General features: G+C 37.3%; 1 pseudogene; it reads left to right on the top strand.

The window, feature by feature from the left end:
- The first annotated feature begins 445 nt into the window (after positions 1 to 445).
- Positions 446 to 22,225, top strand: LOC147396594 (auxin response factor 22-like; annotated as a pseudogene).
- The last annotated feature ends 340 nt before the right edge of the window (positions 22,226 to 22,565 follow it).

Raw genomic sequence — 22,565 nt, 5'->3', positions numbered from 1 at the left:
AAAAATATATATACCCTGTCTTTACTTTCACTTTAGCTTCTTTACTTGCACTTTAGGTACTTGACCCACTGTTCTGCTGCCATGACATGTTTAACTTTCAAACCCATTACTTTGTCGACTTGACATTATTTGTTCTTTGCGACCATACTCCGCTATTTGTTCTTTAAACTGATGCATCTTTGTCACTTGTATCATGGTGACTGTAACACCTATCAAAAATAAATGAGGGCAATATAATAATTAAGTAATATTATATATAATTAGATAATATTATAGATTTATGAAATACCTTAACCTAACATATATTTTGACAGAAGAATCAGGTTTGAACCTCTCCAGAGCGACTCGGGAAAGAAACTACTGAGGAGATCTGGAAGAGCACCTGACGATATTTCCAGCATCTTACTAGTTGAAAAAAAAACAGGTATCTATAGAGAAGTCTTTAATGAACATCTATCTTCGCAATGCCATGCAAGCGCAGGTTGTGCATGCCAGAGTGGTACTCCTTTCTACTTGCAGGCCCTTGTGCTCTCCAAGCTCAGAATGGAAATCGATGCTCAATGATGGGGCTACTTTTGAAGCAAAGAAGAAAAACAGCGGGCGTGGTTAAAGTTCAGACCTCATGGTAGCAAAACTAAACCCTATCGATCCTTGATTGATGAAACTGACATATTGCTAGCATGATGCAGGTGAGCCGAAGCCGAGCTTGAAGAGTGAAGTGAGTAATCAGGGGGAAGTTTATAAGGTAAGAATTATTTTCAGTTAATGCTACTACTCCCTGGTTAACAACATAGAGAGAATGGGAGGAATGTGTAAAGTATTGTTAGAAGATAGAAATAAGTAGGTAAGGAATCATAAATCACATTGACTGTTTTTTTTTAGATTCTCTCTACTTCTGCTGCAGTGATGTCCAGGGATGAGGTTCAAGATGGCGTTTGAAACTGAGGATTCCTTGCGGATAAGCTGGTTCATGGGAACCATATCTTCTGTTCAGGTCGCTGACTCTGTCCGTTGGCCTACTTCACTATGGAGGCTTCTCCAGGTATCCTTTTCCCGCTTAACCTAATCTTGTCTGTACGAAATTTTGGATCTTTGCTGTTTTTTGAATTGTTTTTCCATTCTCAATGCATCTTTATTGATCAGATGCTAAAGCAAGATTACGTTTTGCTTGGTTGAACCACATATCCCTCAATTTCTGCGACCATACATCTTTGTTTTTCTTACCATGTTTACGCATGAATTGTAAAAACATATTAAGCTGATGTAATAACTTTTGAATTTATGATATGGTAGCCTCTATCGTAAGCCTATTGAATTGGTCTGTGTTTAGCATCCCCTGACTAATGCCTGATAAACTTTGGTGCGATTCCCATATTTATGTAAATACTTACCTTTTTTCGAATATTCTCAAATAGACCAAAAGGACTTGTCAACCAGGGCCATCATACTTTACATATGGCTTACATTCGACTGATGGTTCTGACGTGGGGAAACCCTTATTTTAGAGATGAATTTAATTGGGTGATCTTTAATCCTTCATTTTTTTTTCATCCTTTGATAAGCCCAAGAGATCCTCTCGGGCCCCGAGGCCCAACCCACGTTATATGGATTGATGCCCAGGAGCCACTAATGCCTAGAAGCCCAATTATTAGCCCTCTTCTTAGCTGCAGTTATTTTATTTCAGTGTTATTTCCTTTCAATGTATTTGTTGATTTACTTTGGTTTCATTGCACGTTTGCAATTCTGGTGTAGTGGGTGATTGAATCACCTAAAGACTCAGATGCCATTAACTTAATTTCAGTTATTTCCCTTGTTGTAGAAATGGGGAAAGGGAAAAAGGAGAAAAGGGGAGATCAGAAATTATTATAATTGTGGTTCATTCTTACCCTAAGAGAATACATTCTGTGTGTTTGTCATGCTTCTACTGATTGGGACCTATCATTAGTATTAGAGCAAGGTTCATGACGACAAACAAGGAACGTTTCGAACTTCTAGAGCAGGGGCTCGGAGGAGTTCAAGATGGGATGCAACAGATAGAGGTGGGAATCACGGATAAAATCCAACAACTAGAGGATACTATTGCAAGACTATCCGAAGCATTCCTTTGAAGCAGAGGATCACCTAGCCACAATAACTATCAGCGTGAAGGACACAACCGAACCAACCGAGATACAAACGATAACACTTGACCATTTTCTTCCAAGATTGCAAAGCCGCAATTCCCAAAATTTTCTGGAGATGATCCGATGGAATGGCTCAATCGCGTGGACCAGTTCTTCGAGTTTCAAGAGGTAGCCGACGATCAAAAGGTTCGTCTAGCTTCATTTCATCTCGAAGGCGAGGCGAATCAATGGTGGCAATGGTTTCGGAAAGCACTCGTTGAAGAACAAAGGAGTATCTCGTGGGAAGACTTCGAAGATGAAGTAAGGGCTCGGTTTGGACCACCTGACTCTGAAGACTTCGACAAAGTTCTATCCCGAGTTAAATAGACGGGAATATTGCGATACTATCTGTGGCGCCCCGCCAAACGCTAACACAAATCCCAAGGCCAAATCCCAAGGTACTAGGCGGCACCTTGAAATTTCGGCATGGTCTCCTCTGTTTATGTTAGCGTTTCACGGAACTCAAACCTGATAAACCAATCTATAACAAAACCTGTATATAAAAATGTAGATACAGGAAAAATAACAGTGGAAGACTAATTACATCAAACATGTAAGTAGATCAGAGTGCAGAAGATTTATCAATATACAGGCTTCCCAAAACACTCTCACTCTAACATAGGCCTAAACTCTCAATCCAAAAACTGCATACATCCTGGATGAAACTAACAACACTAAGGGATGTGACCCTAGTGCTCACCAGGCAATAAACTCTGATCATCGATCTGATCGATCAGATACTCTTCAATTACTGACTCTACGCCTGCCTCGGTAGCTGCAAGTGCTGAAACTAAAAAAAATAGGAAGGAAAGGGTGAGTAACAATGGTTACCCAGTAAGTCCACAGCCAATTCCTACTAATAACCCTTCCTAAGCATGATCGAATAAAGCATACTGAACATTTTAATACATGCAAGGTTTTACAAGATAAAATACGATCAACTGGTACATATAGCCAGGGATGAGCAACTAAACAGTTCTAAAAATTTCACATAACATCAATCATCCATACTCATTATACATTTTCCATTTTATGCAAATACCGTTGGCAACATTAAAATAATAGACATGTTTCTCAGTTTGTAATTCGAAATATAACGACATATACATAATACAAATGGTGGAGTATTGGAATTAAAGAGTTGGGATTAACGACTGGATCGCTCCCAGTCAGGACATGATATTCCCCAATAACATCGTAGTTCCTGATTTTGTGGCTGGTCGTGTCTACCACGCTTGCGGGACCATTTATCCGGCTCAGGCTGGCCGTTTGACGTGACCGTAAGCAATGGGTCTCTTTTCGATGTGTCAGAACGTTCGACTACTACTAGATTGTTAGTGATCACTGACTAATCATCTTCGTCTATGTCTATCAGGCGTGCATGTAATTCCCAAATGACACTCCACTCGTATACGACCACCTTTACAATACACGTTCACTGGTAAAGATAAGAAAGGAATGGACCCGGATTCCAGTTGTGACTCCACTCTCATACGCGTCCCATACCACGTATGAGTTTGGTGGTCCCTACCGTACATCCCAGGATAGTGTACCCCTCCGGATGATGTGACACACTATCCCTTCAGGCATTCACAAACCCTTTAACAGCTCACAAAATAGCTACGTACATATATGATTTTTCATTTAAAACAAAAGAGAAATTAACAGAACAGGGTTGAGAACGGATATCCAGTTCCTACCATGCAACCGTGGCCAATCGGCCTAAAATAAATAACAGTACTCAGCGCAAGCGCTAACATAATCGGAAATAAACATGCAACCCTTTCATTAATAACCTGGATATCCTTTCACCAACCTACACACAACATACAATGTAAAATGCAGACATCACCCCTCGGGTGTGATTCTGACATTTTACCGTTCATTCCCTTTTCCCATTCTCTCAACATTCTCATTTTTCATCCTTTCAAATCAACCATTCATTTTCAATCTTTCAAAGTCATTCTTTTGGTCTTTCCATTGAAAACCACCGAAGTTTATTCAAAAACAAGGTCCCAGCGATGCTCGGGACCAAAGCTGTTAAAAATAGAGAAAGCTGGTGAAAATTTGGCTAAGTGTCAGAAACTCAAATTTTCAAAGTTCTCGAAATAAAAAACGGGTTTTTCGAAATGAAAGTCTTGATCATGAGATTCGACACCATATAGTTTTTGTAATCTAATTCAAAGGAACGCGAAAGTTATTTCATTTTGAAAACTTGCCGAAAACGTCGAAAAATACGTTTTGTTCTTGAAACCAAAATTCGGATTTTGATCCTTTGAGATTTGGATCTTGAAACCATTCCCATTGTTCCAAAATGGGGGGTAAAACCATAATTTCATTAAAGAACTTAAAGTAAATGGAAAGTAAAAATTAAAGAGGACATTTACTTCAATGTTTTTAATGAAATAAAGGGTGAGAAATAGTGTATAAGGTGTGAGGAGGTCAAGCCAAGAGTCAGAACACTGTTCTGGTCAAAACTGTATCTGTCAGTGGCTGAATCAATATTCTGTCGGTGGAACCGACAGAATACACATCGGCAGGTGTCGGTGGGACCGATGGTCCTGCCGATAGAATAAAGTTTTCGACGGCTTCTTGATTTCGTCGGTGGCAGAAGCAACATTCTGTCGGTGGGACCGACAGAATGCCTTCGGTAGGTGCCGGTGGCACCGACCCTTCCCACCTACAGCCTGAACATCACTCGCGATTTTTGGGTTTTTCGATCCCTTTTTCGATTTCTTCTTCCATTCTTCGAACCATTCGACCCACCCACGATTTTGTTATCAAAATTCGATAAAGCATAAACAAAACACCTACTTCTACCATGAATTTGAAATCAAACACCAATTTCTACGATTTAAATGCAAACAATAAGTTTTGTTTCAAAACCCTAAATGCACATTTCGGAAATCTAAAGCTACCAATAAGAATTGGAAGTCACTTACTTGGTTGTGAACGCCAAGGGTACAAGCTAGCACTACAACTCAAGGTTGGATGGCTCAAGAGTCGAGGTTGGACTGACTTGGATGCGAAACGAGTGAGGGTTTGCAAGGTATCCGACAATGACGTTCTCCTTCGCTTCTACAATGAAGTATATACCTAGCTCCTAACTCGATGAAGCCCTCGGATGGAATGTGTTGGGGTTTACTCGAGCTACCCGGCTATTTTTTTATGGAGGATGGAGAAAACGAACAAGAATGAACAACCAAAGGTGGTGAAGTTGTAGCCCTCGTCGTGGCCGACAACTTTGCCTTCTTCGTCGAGGTTCAACTCGGCTTCGTTCGCTCACAAACTTGATGGAAATGGGTCGAAACCCTAGGGTGGAGAAGTGACTGTCGTTTGGGGTTTTCTTAGAGAAGAAGAGGAAAGAATGAAATAAAAGAAATCAGATTCCTTTTTATAATAAAGCTGAGGGGCATACTTGTAATTTCCCCCTTATTTCTAGTTTCGATCGTAACTTAACTATTCAGACTCGAAAACGACAAACGAATATACCATTTCGAATAATTTTTCGATTCGGATCTAATGGTGTTATCAAATCTTTTCGATTCTCGCTCTAACGAAATTCCACTATTTTGGGTCCCACTCAACACGAAATTCGAGGATTCTATAACTTCTCTATCCGAATTCGAATTCGGACTTGCTTACAGGCTAATGTATATATTTCGATCCTTTTGAATCTAATGGCGAAGTTGATTTACCTCGAAATTAATCATAACAAAATCCGAGTATTTTACTCTAAGTCTCTCCTTCGATATTTTCTTCCAAATCTCACCATTTAATTTTCTCGAGATATAAGTTGAAAATCCGGGGTGTTACACTATCAACGGGAATTTGACAGCTCTCTTGGGTACGTTCATGGGAGGCTTAAAACCAGAGGTGGCAGACGGAATAAGGATGTTCAAGCCTCAATCTATAAAAGAGGCAATTAGCTTGGCAAAAATGAGGGACGATCAGCTTTCAAGACAGAGACAATTTGCACAGCCAAATGCCTTGCGAGCTTCCGTTACAGTAAGTAATTCTAATCCTACCAAGGGTTCCACACAAGCAACAATTAGAAAACTTTCTTGGGATGAAATGCAGAAACGAAGGGCTCAAAGATTGTGTTTCAATTGCAATGAAAAGTTCACCCCTGAACATAAGTGTCAAGAACCACAATTGATGATCCTAGAGGGTTGTATACAGGAAAATGAAGCGTTGGAGAAAATTGGAAGGATGAACATGGCAAGGGAAACACCCGAGATTGAGGAAGATGTCAGCATAAAGGAGCCCGAGATCACTCTACATGCTCTAACTGGATGGACCGTACCGAGAACAATGCGAATTAAGCCAATTATTGGAGCTCATGAGGTGGTCACCTTAATCGATAGTGGATCCACTCATAACTTCATCAATGATCGAGTAGCTGCAATGCTTTATTTGCCCGTGAAGCCCACGGAACCGTTTACTGTCAGAGTTGTCTATGGAGAAAGATTATCATGTAAAGGGAAATACGAGAAGCTCATGGTTGATCTACAAGTTAATAAGTTCCAACTCGATTTCTTTTCATAGCCCTTGAATGGTTTGGATATGGTGCTAGGAATTCAGTGGTTAGAAACATTGGGTTTAGTAGTTTGTGATTGGAAGAAGCTAACCATGGACTTCATTTGGGAGCAACAACCTAAGAAACTTCAATGGATTGAAGTTCCACTGATACAAGATACCACATTACAAGGCTTCACTAAGGAATTTCGACAAAGACAAGCTGTGTTTGCTTTATATTTTCAGCTTGAAGGGTAGCAAAACCATAAGGAAATCCCATCGGATATGCAAGCATTGCTGGAAGGATATTTGGATGTCTTTACTGAACCCACCAAATTACCACTAGCGTACGAAATTGATCACACAATACAACTCAAAGATGGAATCGAAGCTATTAATGTGAGGCCATATAGATACACATATTTCCAAAAGACCGAGATTGAAAATCAGGTTCAAGACATGCTCAATGCAGGGTTGATTCGTCCAAGCACCATCCCCTTTTCTTCTCCGATATTGCTAGTGAAGAAGAAAGATGGCACATAGCGATTTGGAACAGACTACCGAGCATTAAACACTACCACCATAAAGGATCGTTTCCCAATTCCGACAGTAGATGATATGCTCGATGAGTTATACGGAGCTTCATTTTTTTACTAAGCTGGACCTCAAGGCAGGATACCACCAAATAAGGGTCAGCACCCCCGATATCTCTAAAATAGCCTTCCGCACTCACAATGGCCACTATGAGTACTTGGTTATGCCATTTGGACTATGCAACGCGCCATCTACCTTCCAGGCAGTAATGAATTAAATTTTTCGACCATATCTACGGAAGTTCATCTTGGTGTTTTTTGATGACATTCTAATTTACATTCCTACATGGGAGCAACACTTAGAGCATGTCCAACTTGCATTAAACATCCTCTGGCAACACCAATTCTATGTTAAGATGAGCAAATGTGCATTCGGCAAGCAAGAGTTAAGAGTATTTGGGTCACATAATCACACATCAAAGAGTCAAAGTTGATGAAAAGAAAATTGAAGCAATGGTTGCTTGGCCAAGACCCTCCAACATCACTAAGCTCCATGGTTTCTTAGGCTTAACTAGCTATTACCGCAAATTTGTTCAAGGTTATGGATTAACGGCTCGACCATTGACTAACCTCCTTAAGAAAGGGAAGTTTCAATGAATGACGAAGCGGAAGCGGCTTTCTTAGCATTGAAACAAGCCATGATATCAACCCCCACACTAGCCATGCCAAACTTTGGTAAATCTTTCATCATCGAAACAGATGCATCGGGAGAAGGAATTGGAGCCGTTCTAACTCAACAAAATAGACCGATTGCATATATGAGTTGAGCCTTGGGAATTACTAAGTGAACTTGGTCAATTTATGAAAAGGAGATGCTAGCCATCATAGAAGCAATACGATTGTGGATACCATATTTACTTGGCCGAAAGTTCTACATCAAAACCGATCAACGAAGCCTCAAATTTTTTTTAGATCAGTGTGTTGCAACTCCGGAGGAGCAAAAATGGGTGGCCAAATTACTGGGGTATGATTATGAAATCATCTTTCGACCTGGACGTGAAAACTCTGTAGCAGATGCTTTATCTAGGCGACAAGAGAGTCCTTTATTGACTGCTGTTCACTTCTCAGAAGTAGATATTTCGGCGCAAATCAAAGAAGTTTCTAAATCAGATCCCTACATATAGCATCTGGAACAAAAGGCTGATGCTAATCCACATGGCCCCTTGACTTAGCGTGATGGTTTTTGCTTTACAAAGGGAAGATCGTGGTGCTTACTGATCAATCTTTCAGGGCCAAGTTGTTATATGAAGTTCATGATTCTAAAGTTGGGGGGCATTCGGGTATTCTTCGAACTTACAAAAGATTGCAGCAACAATGCTATTGGCCAAAGATGCATAAAGTTGTTCATGAGTATGTCCAGAAATGTGAGGTATGCCAACGCATCAAACAAGAAACCACGACACCAGCGGGATTATTACAGCACCTACCAATTCCAACACAGGTTTGGGATGACATCACTCTAGACTTCATTAAGGGGCTGCCAACTTCCCACAACAAAGACACAATTCTGGTGGTAGTCGATCGACTAAGTAAGTTTGCTCACTTTATTCCCTTAATTCACCCATTTACGACCAAAATTGTTGCCAAAAATTTCTTGAGGGTGTCGTCAAACTCCATGGAATGTCATGATCCATCATTAGTAATCATGACCCAATCTTCATCAGCAAATTCTGGCACGAATTCTTCAAACTCTCTGGATCAAAACTCATACTCAATTCACCTTACCATCCGCAAATGGACGGCCAAACTGTAGACACCCCATTTTTGCACTCGCCTGATTAATCAACTCGTCAACCCGATTGCGACGGTTCCTAATGATGGATGGCTATTCCAATACTCTATTTTGTTACCAAATATGTTTCAAAAATTCAGATGAGGTATCTCAAGCCAACAAAATCTTAGAAACTACGCTACGCTAGGAAAACATTACCCCAAAAATATAAAAATCATCATTTTGCAGATAAAAAGAAGCTTCACGGTAAAAATCACTAAAAAATGATCAAATTATCAAAATACCCCTATCCACAAAACATCCCTAGAGCCTACATTACACTTAGGAAAATCCTTTCAAACACATAAAACAACAAATGGAAACTAAATAAATCATTTCACCAATTTTCACAAAATTCGACAAAAATACGAAAATGCCCCTCATAAAGTTCACAATCATTTCGCACAAAAAATTTCATAAATGACACAAACAAAAATTCTCATTGAAGTCCTTACGAAAAATCAATTCCAAAACATCCTGGAACATTGAAAAATGACTTAAAATGCAAAAAATCCTCTCTGAGGGCAAAACGATAATTTTATAATTTTAATAATTAAAATTTTTGAAATTAATAATTAAAAATTAATTAATGTAAAGTGAAATCCTAACTAAAATCTAGTCAATTAAATGAGACTTAATTCAAAATCCTAAAATCAAGTCAATCAAGTAAGACTTAAGTCAAAATCCTAAAATCTAGTCAATTAAGTGAGACTTAAGTCAAAATCCTAAAATCTAGTCGATCTAATAAGACCAAAGTCAAACCCTAATCAATCTAATAAGATCAAAGTCAAATCATAAGCCTAATAGAACTCTAATCAAACTCTAAAACTATCTAATAGAATTCTAATCAAACTCTAAAACTATCTAATGTAATTCTAATTAAACTCTAAAACTATCTAAACTAATTCTAATTAAACACTACTCTATCTAAAATAATTCTAATTAAACACTAATTCTATCTAAAAAATACCTAAAAAAATCTATGAATAAGGGTCTCTACAACCTATTTTCTTATCCAAAGAGAAATCCTAGAAAAAGTAGGTCAAGGAGCCTCCCCAACCTTCCCAAAACCTTAATTTTGAAGCCCTAACTCCTTACCTAACATCTATACTCCAACTTTAGCTCAAAAAACATCCAAAATCCCTTCTAAAACACCTTGAAATCTAACAAAATAAAAAATAAAAACTCATAGATCTAAGAAGAAGATACCTCAACTTGAAGATCCGAAATCAGATCCGATGACGGGCGAAGAGCAAGGAAATACATACGAGGATATTCTCCGTCAGTGCTGAGGGAATCGTCGTAATCCGTGAGATAATTTTATTTATTATTATTATTATTATTTATTATATTTTTGGTCTATTGTGCAATGTAATCTCTTTTGGGAATTAATAGAGACCACCGTTTGCCGGACCGGGTTAGTGCCTAACACCTTCCAACCCCGTAACATGACCCCTAGACCCGTATTTTCTTTTGTAGATTAGTTGTTTTATCCATTTTGAGTCAATGTTCGGTTCCTAGATCGTAATAACTAGGTGGCGACTCCCAAACCTCAAAGGTCAAAAGCGGATCCGCATACCCCGCAAATTAAGGGTGCTTTCATTGGCGACTCCACTGGGGATTATTGAGGATCAAACTTGAAAAGCCCTAAGTATGGGAACATTGCCAAATCGACCTAGTTTTTATATATTTATTTATTTAGTTTGGTTTATTTTATTTGTTTATTTATTTATTTTTATCTTTTATTTTTATTTTCATGGCTTGATTGTAGATTGTTTATTTGGATTTTAGATATTGTATTTTTGTTTTTGATCCAATTAAGGGTCACTTTTTGATGACCCTAAACAATGAAAGATTCAAATTAACATATAAATTGAGGATGAAATCATGGTGATTGGGATGAGAGTCATGGATTTTACTTTTTTTTTTTTTAATTTTAAAAATTGTTTTGGCACGTTAATATGCATGGGTGATAAATTGTGAAAATAAATTATTTGTGAGTGATATGCTAAGAAATAAAAAAATTTCTTTTTTTAATGTTGTTTGGGATGAGGATAGAATTCCAAGGAAAAAATTACAAAAATAAATAAATAAATAAAAATATTTTTTTTGCTGCGTGGTGTGCCGTTAGTAGAAAATGATTTTTTATTTTTCATCTTCTTCTCAAATAAATTATTTATGAGTGATGTCGTAAGAAATAAAAAAAAATGGTCTTTTTTTAATGTTTTTGTGATGAGGAAAGGATTCCAAAAAAAAAAATCAAATTTTTTTTTACATGGTGTGTCTTAGCAGAAAACATGTTTTACTACTTCTATCTTCTTCTCCAATGTAGAGGACGGAAAAAAAAAAAGCAAGAGAGAGACGTCTCTCTCTCTCTCTCTCTCTCTCTCTCTCTCTCTCTCTCACTTCTCAAGATCAACTCCTTCAATTTCTCAAAACATATCTAAAATTCCCATTCACTTATCAACATCTCATTACTTCCTCACAAAGAAACTTCGTCACTGTCCCAAATTCACTCGATTTAATCTTCACATTCCGATGGGCATCCGAGATTGTTTCATTCCGCCACAATCATTTCACCTATGAATAGATGATTAGAACCCTAGCAATCCCTGGTCGATTCTCCAATCTTCATTCGGTCCTCGAAGGTATGATCTCCAATCCCTATTCTTGTTCAAAGGAAATTTTCTCTTGCCCTAGAACTGAGCCCATATTCAAATTTGCCATCAATTCTTGTTGTAGAGTTGATCGATTGGACGAGGTCTTGATCGCATTTGAAAATATGCAAAAATTAATTGGGGGAAAACCTAGTGTAATTCTGTAACAATATCTTGATTAATGGCTTTGTTAGATTCAAAAAACGTGAGAGAACTTTGGAATTTTATGGTAGGATGGCTAAGGATAGGGGACCTTTCAGCTGCTCTATTGTTTATAAAAAAGAGGATGGGATGAGTAACAACGATCCTTCACGGAAACAAATTGGGTTTCGATTCGAAGAAAAAGAGTGAAATTGATAGAAATAAAATCAAACCCATTGCTTAAAAAATCTCTCAATCGCCAATAATAAGGTAGAGTTTACAAGGTTGATTTTGGGAAACTTGAGGCTCTAGAGTTCTTGTCCATCAGAGGGGTTCAATGGTGTTGGGATGTTGTGAGCACTATCCCTCTATGTGCTAATGAAGTTAAAAATTTGGTCATGAAGATTGAATTTACCGGGGATTTTGACACCCTTCAACCTTTCCGGAGATCGATTTGGTTGATTTCTTTAATAATCATCCGAAGCTCCAACGCTTTGAAATCCATGGAGCTATGTTTGCTGCTTTGTGCCAGAAGAACAACTTTTTTTGTTGTTTGAGAATTCTTATCACCACACCAATTTTTACTAACTCTATGTCAATTGGGTGCAATCCTTTTAATGATTTACATAATAATTTATGTGGCCCTAGTAAAAGTTGATGTGGCAATAACGACTCCCTTGTCGTTGACAAGAATTTTTTTTTTTTTTTGGGCTTTCAAACAAATATGACTAACTCATTAATCTAGTAGGATTTATATTTTGCTAAGGGTCTTCGAGCTCGTATTGAACATGATTTAAGAAACAAGTTCTTTTTTCCTTCAACATAGTTATCTGTCACCAATTTTTTTTCATTTTAATATGATTTCATAGCCGCCTATTTTAAACCTTGGATCTAAGTATTAATTTTTTTCAAAATATTGAATTTTATTCTTGGGTCCAAATTTTTTTATCAAATCTAAAAAAGCTATGAAATTGGATTATCAATGAGGTGACCACATTAGTGAAATGACCTTAGTAAAATTTGAAACCCTACGATAAATTTTCTTTAAAAAAAAATTCATAACTCCCAATCTCCAACAATTATCATTCCATACTTAGTTCAATATTCTTTGGAATCTCAATTCGGTTAGGGTCACCCAAAATAATCCTCAATTGGACCATAAGAAAAAAAATTTGTGCCTATCTCAATATTTGATCAATGATTGATATTATTTCCATGCTATTCTAATTGATTGATCATCATTACTCTTTGTTTCACTTCCCTGATTGATTGCTATTAAATATGCCATGATCCTGATTGTTATACACTTTGATGTGCATGTCTTGATGTGAATCTTGATGCTATGGATTTTATGTGATGACCATATTTTAATTGGTTTGATCTGGCCCATGAGCCAATTTATTTAAAAAAGCCCCTGGGCACACCCCACCCTGTATTGCACACATCACAAGCATGTTTATTGTTTTACACGCTTACATATCCCAATATAGCCAACGTGACACTAGTGCATGGCCCGGTCTCTTCAGAGATGCAATGTCATTCATGAAAATCACAACTCCAGTCACGTACCTTAGGGTATATCAAACTGGGACATCAGTACCGTCTGATCAGGTGACTCTGAAAGGTATATCAATGCACCCAGGCTGGAGCAACCTGAGCCTTTAACTTATTATAAGTCACACGGTCACATGTTCTATTTGCCAACATAGTACTAGTACATAGTCGGTCCCCTTGTGGGATGCCAAACCATTTATGAAAGCTACAACCCTGGACTCGTACCTATACGGTATATCAAAAGTAATTCAAGTTCATCAATTGTACTTCTTGGTCAAAATCAATGCCTAAGCGAGATCCTGCTCCAATGTACTACGGTACCAGGATAGACTACGTCTATTCTAGAAAAGAGGTGATTTAAGAGTACCTTTGCTCTAGCATCGCGCACCACCTCTGATCTGGGGATTAAATTGGCTATTTTTGACTTCAGATAAGTGAGTTAAAGTTTTAGATTATCACCTATATGGTATATCAAACCAAGTCACTACATACCGTCTGATTGAGTACGCTCGAGAGGTATATATGTGTACTTGGGCAAGGGTGGCCAGATAAAATTGCATTACATGTAGTAAACCTAGAGTCTAGGAGCCTTCCTATAGGTCACGACCCGAACTGACTATGGGTGTTCCCGAGTTGCTCTATTTAATCCAACCCAAAGGTAAGTAGGTGGACCGGTCCACACTAGTTCAATCCAACCCGCAATACCGGTCTAACCTAGTAAACTTAATTGATGAGACATACCAATCAATATCAAATTAAACTAGTTAGCCCGATTGGTAAATAGATCTCATAGATCAACACATGAATTGATTGGATTAATTAGCTTAAAAAAATAGTTGATAAAGTGTTCAAGTAGAATATTTAGATCCATTAGGTCAAACCAGCCCAAATTCAAATACGTACATGGTCCCAATCACCTTGTATCGGCCAATTTAATTCAATGGACTGAATATTTCATATTTAACAAGATTAGGCTCAATAAAAAAATCATATTAAGGGATGTACTGATTAGTACAATCTGGATCTTACTTTTAGAAAATCGTACTACCCTTAATCGTGATTCAAAATTTTCTAAGATTCAAGATCAGTAAATCATCTTCATGTAATACTTCTTGATCGAAATATTTCATTAGTTAGAGATTTTGAATCTAGGGGTTAACTTAACCCATGCTATCAAGAGGAACCTCTATTTGTTAAAATTCTACTCTAGAATCCGTAACTAGTAATCCACCTTTGATGGGGTTTTTAGGGTTATCATTATGCCTAACCTCAATCGCCCACCGCCTAACTAGGGTCGTAAGTCAGCACCAAGTGAATCGTCAGAAATGACTCCAAAATCTTTCAAAATTACACAATTATTCTCAGAAGATCACAGTACCTTAGTCCTGCCAGTTGTAAGCAATGTCTCAGTCCTCAATCCTAATTAAGCCCGTTGTGAGTACTTGTCTTGAGTCATTTGGGTTAGCTCGAGCCCATTTTTTTTAGTAAGGTTATGTCTTCTTTAAGTTGAGTCTATCCCTTTTATTTATATGAGTTGAGTTCGTTTGCCAAGTCCAGAACGGCGTCTGTCACCCCATTTGAATAAAGGAATTTTTTGAATACTTCGAGTACATTAACGGATTAACTAATAATCTGACTTTAAGGATAGATTTCTCTCCTGAACAAGAAGATAAGGGTCCCTAGAGGAACACGAGGAGATAATGAATTTACTCGAAAATTTCAAAAGACTTGTTCGCATGATCCGATGAGGATATGTTGGTTAACTTTGGGTGTTGTTCAACACTAAATATATACTCGTCCTATGGAACACCACATATACAAATAAAAAAGGACTCACATAATCAGATGAGAACTCTCAAAATAGATTATTATTCTCAGACCAATGGAACAGTTGAGACAGCCAATAAGAATCTCAAAACAATCATCGAGAAAATATGTCAAGATTGGTCAGAGAAGTTACCATTCACACTAGGGGCATATCGTACTTCAATACAGTCTTCCACTGGAGGCACTCTTTATTCCCTAGTGTATGATATGGAAGCAATCTTACCAGTTGAAATGGAAATTCTATATCTCAAGGTCTTGATGGAAAGTCAATTGTTAGAAATATACTGGGTCCGTCATCGGTATGAAGAACTAAACCGAATTGAAGAAAAATAACTTAGAGTTTTGTACCACATACAAACTTATCAAAGAAAAGTCACTCGCATGTTTGACAAGAAAATCAAAGTTCATCACTTATAAGTCAAGGATTTAACCATCAGACTTCAAATAAAATTGAGCATTCATCCTCGATCATAAGAGGAAGTCTGAACCCAATTGGAGAGACTCATACATTAAGAAAATACTGCCTGGAAAAATCGTCAGATTTCAAGATCATGATAGAATTGAACTCTAGAGTCAACCAACCTTGACCAGATCAAGCAGTACTACATTTAAGGAAGCCATCTTTGGTCGGATCAATTTTTCCTACTACCCAATTCAATATTTCCTTTCTCAACCCTTTGTAGCCTTTTTCAGAAAAAAATAAAAAAAATAAAAAAGAAATACATTTTTCTTTCTCAACCCAATCACCTAACCTAAGGGAGGGAATAATTCGAACTACGTCTTGGTCTGATCCCAAAATTTTGGGGTACGTAGGCAACCTGAGAAGTTACTTCAGGCCCAACCACATCAAAATAAAAAAATAGATTCCTCAACAAAGAAAAAAAATTCAAAAGAAAAAGAAATATCATCCAAAATGGGGAAGAAAATTCAAAGAAAAAGAAAACAATTTAAAAGGAAATGCCACACAAGGGGCATTTGGATTTTTGAACCTCAAAATTCCTTTCTTTTTATGCCCAGTCCTAAGCCTACTCATAAAAGTCCTCCTAAGTACTGTGCAAAAAAGTCAAGAAAGATAGCAAAGCATGATCAGACAGTAACTCCAGAAGTTGAAAATGGAAGAAAAAGAAAAATAAAGCCTACTAGGTTGAAAATCCAAAGGGCAACTTAGGCAAAAATTAGGGCAAGCTCACAAGGTTGAAAATCTGAAAGGACGACCTTGACAACAATCAGAGTAAAGAAAAGAGAAAAAATTGTTAGCTCACTAAATCGAAAACCTAAAAAGATGATCTAAGCAAAAGCTAGAGTATGCTCGCTAGATTGAAAACCTGAAAAAAGCAATCTAGGCAAAACTTAGAGTAACCAAAAAACAAAAAGAAAATCTTCGTTGAGTTGAGAAGCTGAAAAAATGGTCCGAGCTGAAACATCAGAAGTTCGAATGATCAAATTTCAATACCCAGTTTGAACCAAATATAAACTCAGTAGATACAAGTATCTCGTTTATGATTGATCTGAAGAGTTTCATGTCTCTAAGCGAACCGACAGGGAGAAAGAACAGATTCTATGATGAATTTCAGAAAGTAATATTTTGTTCCAATTTCTTTTAACTTGACTCGAAATCCTCAATATAAAAAGTCAAAGTTAAAATTTTATTGCGTTTGCGATAATCAAAGATTTCAAACTTTCATAACAAAGGCATTTCCTTTTTCTAAAGAGTACAGTTTCCCCCCCTTATACTAGAGGCATTCATTTATTATCCCTAGTGCAATGTTCCCTGTCAAACTAGGGGCATTTTGGTTTTAAAGCCTGGTAAATTTCAACCCCAAAGGATAAGGTTAACTTTGAATTAAAGGTTACCCTCTTGATAGCAATTTTGAAAACTCTTAAGATTCAAAGAGAGTTAAAATGTTTACCGGACCTTCATAAAATCCAATTTTTTATTTAAAAAAAAATTAAATATGGTGTAAATCCCCCATTTATTTTCAAAAAATTAGTTCATTACTCTTTCACCCTGGGCAGGTAGAGTAAGACTCCCAAAAAAATTAGTTCATTACTCTTTTACTCCGAGTAGGTAGAGTAGAACTTCCCAAAAAAAATTAGTTCATTACTATTTCACACTGGGCAAGTAGAGTAGGACTCCCAAAAAGCTTAGTTCATTAATTTTTCACTCCGAGTAGGTAGAGTAGAACTTTCCAAAAAAATTAGTTCATTACTCTTTCACCATGGGCAGGTAAAGTAGGACTCCCAAAAAAATTAGTTCATTACTCTTTCACTCCGAATAGGTAGAGTAGAATTTTCCAAACAAATTTAGTTCATTACTCTTTCACCCTAGGCAGGTAGAGTAGGACTCCCAAAAAGCTTAGTTCATTACTCATTCACTCCGATTAGGCAAAGTAGAACTTCCCAAAAAAATTAGTTCATTACTCTTTCACCTTGGGCAGGTAGAGTAGGACTCCCAAAAAATTAGTTTATTACTCTTTCACTCTGAGTAGGTAGAGTAGAACTTTCCAAAAAAATTAGTTCATTACTCTTTCACCTTGGGCAGGTAGAGTGGGACTCTCAAAAAACTTAGTTTATTACTCTTTCACTTCGAGTATGTAGAGTAGAACTTCCCAAAAAAAAAAATTAGTGCATTACTCTTTCACCCCGAGCAGGTAAAGTAGGACTCCCAAAAAAAATTAGTTCATTACTCTTTCACCCCGAACAGGTAGAGTAGGACTCCCAGAAAACAAAAGTTCATTACTTTTTCACTCCGAGCAGGTAGAGTAGGACTCCTAGAAAAATAATTTCATTACTCTTTCACCCAGGGTAGGTAGAATATAACATTCAACTTTTTCTCAACTTTTGCTCAGATTTTTTTCAAATCTCAAATTTTTCTCAAGTTTTGTTTAAAGTCAAATTTTTTCTCAGGTTTTCCAAGATTTTATGTTTTGCTCAGATTTTACTCAGTTTTACTCGGATTTTGTTCAGACCCTTTGAGATTTATCTCAAATTTCAAGTACACACACTTGCACATTTTAGTCAGGGAGAATTTTCTAAAATTCAAGGATCTGACGCTGTCAGTGAGAGCTCGCGCTCAAGGACCTGACAACTTTTTGTTCCGGGAGAGTTTTACCCTTAAGGATCCAAACACCTCGACGAATTGCTAAATCAGGCTGCAAAATGAACTATCACTAGATTTGGCATCTGGATATCGCACTATCTACCAAAATAGATTCGCTATCTAGTTTACTTCAACCCTCTGCCAAAGAAAGGCATCTGTAGACACCTCATTTTTGTACTTGCCTGATTAATCAACTCGTCAACCCGATTGCGACGGTTCCCAATGATGGATGGTTATTCCAATGCTCTATTTTGTTATCAGATGTGTTTCAGAAATTCGGATGAGGTATCTCAAGCCAAAAAAACCATAGAAACCACGCTATGCTAGGAAAACATGACCCCAAAAACATAGAAATCATCATTTTGCAAATAATAAGAAGCTTCACAGTAAAAATCACTAAAAATGACCAAATTATCAAAATACCCCTAATCTCAAAACATCCCTAGAGCCTACATTACGCTTAGAAAAATCATTTCAAACACATAAAACAACAAATCGAAGCCAAATAAACCATTTTGCTAATTTTCACAAAATTTGACAAAATTACGAAAATGCCCCTCATAAAGTTCACGATCATTTCGCACAAAATTTTTTTAAAATGACACAAACCAATATTTCCATTGAATTTCTTACGAAAAATCGATTCCAAAACATCTTGAAACATTGAAAAACGACTTAAAACGTAAAAAATCCTCTCCGAGGGTAAAACGATAATTTTATAATTTTAATAATTAAAAATTCTGTAATTAAAATATTAATTAATGTAAATGAAATCTTAACTAAAATATAGTCAATTAAATGAGACTTAAGTCAAAATCCTAAAATCTAGTCAATTAAGTGAGACTTAAGTCAAAATCCTAAAATATAGTCGATCTAATAAGACCAAAGTCAAACCTTAACCCTAATAGAATTCTAATCAAACTCTAAATCTATCTAATGTAATTCTAATTAAACTCTAAAAATATCTAATGTAATTCTAATTAAACACTAACTCTATCTAAAATAATTCTAATTAAATACTAACTCAATCTAAAAAGTACTTAAAAAAATCTATAAATAATGGTCTCTACAACCTATTTTCATATCCAAAGAGAAACCCTATAAAAAGTAGGTCAAGGAGCCTCCCCAACCTTCTCAAAACCTTAATTTTAAAGTCCTAACTCCGTACCTAATATCCATACTCCAACTTTAGCTCAAAAAACCCTTCTAAAATACCTTGAAATCTATAAAAAAAAATCAGAAAACTCATAGATCTAAGAAGAAGATACCTCAACTTGGAGATCCGAAATCAAATCTGGTGACGGGCAAATAGCAAGGAAATATATACGAGGATATTCTCCGTCAGTGCCGAGGGAATCGTCGTAATCCGCGAGGTAATTTTCTTTTTTATTATTATTATTTGTTGTGTTTTTGGTATACTGTGCAATGTAATCATTTTTGGAAATTAGTAGAAATAGGCGTTTGCTGGGTGAGGTTGGTGCCTAACACCTTCCAACCCCGTAACATGATTCTCGGACCCGTAGTTTCTTTTGTAGATTAGTTGTTTTATCCGTTTTGAGTCAATGTTTGATTCCTAGACCGTAATAACTAAGTGGCGACTCTCAAACCTCAAAGGTCAAAAGTAGATCCGCATACCCTACGGATTGAAGGCACTTTCACAAATCGAAGTCATTAACCGCTGCGTCGAGCAATACTTGCACTGCTTCATTCACCAATGGCCGCGCAAATGGAGTACTTATCTCATTTGGGCAGAGTATTTGTACTATACCACCTACCATGCATCAACGAAGATGACACCTTACCAAGCTCTTTATAGCCGTCTACCACTACTCCTTCTGGCTTATCTGAAGGGTCTTTCACCAGTCCATGAAGTTGATCAAACCCTCCTATACCGTGACGAGCTGCTCCAACAACTCAAGTCAAATTTAGAGCTCTCTATGAATCGAATGAAGCAACAAGCTGTCTCCAAGCGTAGAGATATCCAGTTCGAAGTTGGTGATCAAGTCCTACTAAAGCTCCATCCATATCTCAAGCAAACGGTCTTCAAATGGGCTCATCAAAAGTTGTCCAGCCGTTATTATGGACCATACCCTATTTTGGAGAAGATTGGAGCTGTCGCATACAGATTGCAATTGCCACCCATCACTCGAATTCACCCTGTGTTCCATGTCTCTTTACTCAAACCATACAATGGCACTCACGCTAAACCACCACTTGACTTACCTCCAATTACGAACGATTTAGTAATAGCCCTCGAGCCTCAACAAGTACTTGATACACAATGGGTTAAGCGTGGAGATACCTTCATTGAAGAATGCTTGGTGCACTGGAAGCATCTACCCCACAAAGAAGCCACCTGGGAGCCCATGGATACACTTTGCAATAAGTTTCCTAATTTGATGCTTGAGGACAAGCATCCTCTTGTTGGGGTGGGCATTGATAAGTCCAAGAGATCCACTCGAGCCCTGAGGCCCAACCCACGTTATATGGACTGATGCCTAGGAGCCACTAATGCCTAGAAGCCCAATTATTAACCTTCTTCTCAACTGTAGTTATTTTATTTCAGTGTTATTTCCTTTCAATGTATTTGTTGATTTATTTTGGTTTCATTGCACGTTTGCAATTCTGGTGTAGTGGGTGACTGAATCTCCTAAAGACTCGGATGCCATTAACTTAATTTTAGTTATTTCCCTTGTTGTAGAAATGGGGAAGGGGAAGAAGGAGAAAAGGGGAATTCAGAAATTATTATAATTGTGGTTCATTCTCACCTTAAGATAATACATTATGTGTGTTTGTCATGCTTGTACTGATTGGGACCTATCATCCTTATTGTAATTTACAGTCTTGTATATCTTTCTTTTATGCCTCTACCAAAGGTATTGTAAGTAATTCCCAAATTTAGCTATATGTCTACTCTAAGAAAAATTACAACTCCATGTTAAAGTGTTGTTTTTAATTATTCCAAGGCATAGAATTGTGATATGTGCATGTTTAGAGCCACCTTTTCTTACCATTTTTTCTGCTAAAACCTGTATTATAGGTTACATGGGATGAGCCGGACTTCCTACAAAATGTGGAATGTGTGAGTCCATGGTTGGTCGAATTGGCATCAAATGTGCCTGTCATCCATCTTTCACCCTTCTCCCCACCAAGGAAAAAGTTACGACTTCCACAAAACCCAGATTTCCCCCTTGACGGGTAATTTCTAATGTCATCATTTTCCAGCAACACCCTCGGGCCCAACAGTCCCTTGTGATATCTATCAAACAACACTCCTGCAGGCATATAGGGAACTAGGCATCCTCAAATTGGCTTATCTTTATCAGATCTCCACCTCAACAAACTGCAGGGAAGTCTATTTCTGAATTGTTTCCAACAACTTGATCGTGCTGCTCCACCCTCCAAAATCTCCAATGGACTCATGATGGGCAACCCCAATGTTAGTGAGAATGTATCTTGTTTGTTAACCATAGGAAACTCTACCCAGAGTTCTAAAAAATCTTTCGAGGTGAAAACATCCCACTTCATCCTCTTTGGTCAACCAATACTAACGGAGCAACAAATTTTTCTTAGTTTCTCTAGTGATATGGTCTCACCAGTTCTTACTGGAAACAGTTCATCAAATGGGAATCAAGAGAAGAAAGCAAATTTCTCTAATGGTTTTGGATCAGTGATTCTTCATCGTGAAGGGTTTCTGTGGTACAAGGATCGCCAAAAAACTGATCTAGGTTTAGAAATCGGACACTGTAAGTTGTTCATGGAGTCAAAAGATGTGGTCATACTCTTGGTTTAGAAAACTTGCTAACATGTTTGGCTTAGAAATGTTAGAAATGTTGAACCATGTGCTCTACCATGATTCGACAGGTGCAATTGAACGCACTGGAAATGAGACATTCAAGTGATGAGTTATTCTCTGGTTACAATTTAAATTTAACGTTTTATAGTACTCAAATAAGCTTATATCACCATGGTTCTACCACTGTGGGTGTTTGGATCCATGGTGTTGGAACCAGTTCAACCACTTCAATGGAATGTCTTGCAAGTTATTTGTACTCTACTTTATAAAATTGCTAACCGTTACAAGTCTTGGATCCAAAGTCATACCCATATAGGTACGTCAAAACATATTATTTGGATCTATTTTCGTAGCAGCACAAAATGAGAAAGCATGACCTTGACTTACTTCCTGTAATTATTTATATTGCAACAGAATAATCTTTAAGTTACTTGATGATAGTACAT

Source organism: Akebia trifoliata, chromosome 8 (assembly GCF_017979445.1).
Source record: "Akebia trifoliata isolate Shusen 1 chromosome 8, ASM1797944v1, whole genome shotgun sequence".
Lineage (NCBI taxonomy): Eukaryota > Viridiplantae > Streptophyta > Magnoliopsida > Ranunculales > Lardizabalaceae > Akebia > Akebia trifoliata.
The sequence above is the reverse complement of the archived record's forward strand: the minus strand, read 5'-3'. Positions and strand labels throughout refer to the sequence as shown.